This window comes from Zingiber officinale, chromosome 7B (genome assembly GCF_018446385.1).
Source record: "Zingiber officinale cultivar Zhangliang chromosome 7B, Zo_v1.1, whole genome shotgun sequence".
NCBI classification, from domain to species: Eukaryota; Viridiplantae; Streptophyta; class Magnoliopsida; order Zingiberales; family Zingiberaceae; genus Zingiber; species Zingiber officinale.
In genome coordinates, this window is record NC_055999.1 from 118674617 (window position 1) to 118677712 (window position 3096).

Below are 3096 nucleotides of genomic sequence, written 5' to 3' on the forward strand. Positions count from 1 at the left end.
GGATTGATCGGCTGATCGATCCAGAAGCTTACTGTTCGCGACAGAATGCGACTTGATTGATCGGCTGATCGATCCAGAAGCTCACTGTTCACGAAACCAAGCTCCCAATCGATCCACTGATCGATTGAGGGCCCCCAATCGATCCACGGATCGATTGGGGTTTCTGATTTCGCAGTAAACTCTGATTTCAGCACTGTTTCATGCCAAATTCACATACACAAGTTCTAAAATAACTGGGAAACAATCTAACAACAAATATTTAGTATTCTAAGTATAGCCTAATGCATAGTTCACTAGTTCATGACATTTAAACATACTAAAGTGCGGAATGAATAAAACTACAGAGTTCTAATGCTTAAAACAAAACTGGCTAGATCCCTAAGATCTTTATTCCAAGTTCCACCCACACACATCTTCCTTGCATTGACCTCCAGCCTCCGCTAGTCCATCTTTCCTTTACCTTTATCTGCAGTATAAGGAAAAAGTATCTGTAAGCTTGAGAGCTTAGTAAGAAACCATCTACCTCACAAAACATGCATGCGATACGATTTATGCTTTGAAAACATGTTATTTGAAATATGCACTGAATATGCTAAAGCATGGCATGACAGACAAAACATAGAAATAAGAAACTGATCATGGCATAAGTGCTAATCATAACTATCACGTTGTATCCATAGAAAACTGAACTGATACAGAAGCAGAGCTAAGCTAATACGAAACTGATGCTAAAGCTGTACTGAATTCACATAACTATGTTGTGAAGTTTTGAAAACTATATTCATAAGTAGATTAAAATAATAATCATGTTGCTGTTTGGGCCCCGCAACTGTACTTGCTATGCGCGCATCCCTAACTAGACCCGGATTTGCAAGTTCCAAATTTAGCAGGGTTACTAGGTTATCTAAACCTAGGGACGACTATGGGAGCCCAACCCAATGGATATCTAATCCAGTACAGTGCCACTGAAAAATAAAATATTGAACATAAGCTAATAATTCTTGTCTTGCTCTTACTAGGTTGTCTAAACCCATAACTAGGTTATCTGAACCTAGGGGCAACTGTGGGAGCCCACCCATTGGACGTTTTGTCCATAAAACTGTAGCAAGACTAATTAAGCTGTAAAAATGCTTCTATTGCATTTATCTAAGCTATTAAAATGCCTATGGTGACATTTAACTGAGCTAGGCGTTCAATCAAACGCTTGGTGTGCGCTAATTCGCACCCTATCACTGAAAATCTGCATACGGTTAAAACAATGCATCCAAACATATGACTAGCTACTTATACTGCAGGTGAGGGGTTTCTTACCTCTTGCGCTAGTTTTCTTACGAATCTAGTCGCTAGTTTTCCGGTGGAGACGATCTTCTCGACGATTCCCTCGCGTCTACGTGCTCTTCTCACGGAGAGGAACGCCCTCGTGTCGGAGTCGTCGCCGGAAGGTGCTCCCGGTAGCCTAGGGGACGGAACCCTAGCCCTTGCTTGGTGCGCCGAGAGAAGGAGGAGGAGAGGGAGGGGCGGCGTGAGGTTAGGGTGAGGAGGAGGAAGGTCACGAATAAAATCTAATAACTCCTCTTTTAATTTCCTATTTATATTAAGTGGGTAACTCAGCCCAACTCTAATATAAATTTAATTGCCTCCCTTTTCTTTCAGCACGACCCTGCTGGGTTCACTTGGTTACTAGAGTCCGCTATAAGTCGTAGGACCCAATAGGTCTCGGGTTCAATTCCCGCGTAGACTATTTTTGTTTTCTATTTGTTTTTGTTACTTCCGCTATTCTAAAAATTCCATAAAAATATTCTAAAATTCCAGAAAAATACTAGAATATTTCTAATAATTATTTTAAGAAATTTCGGGCGTTACATTTGTGCACAGAAGCTATGGTCTGATTGAGTCATGTCGATAAAATATTGACCTCGAACAAAGAAGGTGGGGGCTCCTATGTTCGGATCAAGAGGACCAGACATCAGGCAGGAAGTCCTAGTTGCGGCTAGGCAAGGAAGTCCTAGTAGATCGGGTGGACCGAGAGGCAGGAAGACCTGGTGGGTCGAGGATCGGATGTGGGAAGCCTGTGGTCCTTTGTTTGAGGGGGGATTGTTGGGGTTGCAAGGTTGCAAACATAGTCTTACATTGAAAATACATGGGAAAAATCATGAGTTTATAAGAAAAAAGATATCTCCATTGACATGAGGCCTTTTGGGTAGAGCCCAAGAGCAAAACCATGAGAGTTTAGGCCCAAAGTGGACAATATCATACAATTATGAAAATATCTAAATTCTTTTCGATCCTACAGATATTCACCCCCCCTTTATCAACTTTCACGATCCAACAACAACACCGTTCGTCCTCCCTTATTCAACGGTGACGACTTCCCATACTGGAAAAAATGGATAGAGGTGTACCTAAAAATAGATTACAATCAATGGTTCAACATCATCAAAGGGTACAAGGCTCCAGTCAACCACAACATTGGAATTCCAATGGACTTGGAAAATTGGAATTCGGAAATGAAGAAAAAAACACAAATTGACTTCAAAACCCTCAACATAATCTGTGAGGGCTAACAACAGAAGAGCTGAATATAACTAGTGGGAGGTCAGAGTGTTAGTTAGAGTCCTAGAGCCAATCATTTGATGATTGTATGGACTCATTATATCATATTCTTGTATATTAATAAAGGCATTTATTTGGTTATTATACTTATTTGTATTAGTGCCAAATAGACTAAGTATAATAGCGTCCTTGAGTAGAAGGTTCATACCTATATCAATCGATTAGTTGAATCGATAGTGAGATGATATAGGGAACACTACTCTAAATCATTCCTAGTCGAGTATTAACATTCAGGGACAATGTTAATACAATAAGACTAGCATGTAGGTCAGCTCGATGACTTGATCTCACAAGTCATGAATATAGAGATATCAAGCTGACACATGAGTATGCATTAGAGAATGTATACTGAATGACCCGCCATGAGAAAGTATCATGGATCGTTATATGAGTGTCATATACTTTCTCATGTGGCTATTAGTATGACTATTAGTCCTTAGACCTGAAGTCACCATGGATCCCTACATAAGGAGTTATGTACTT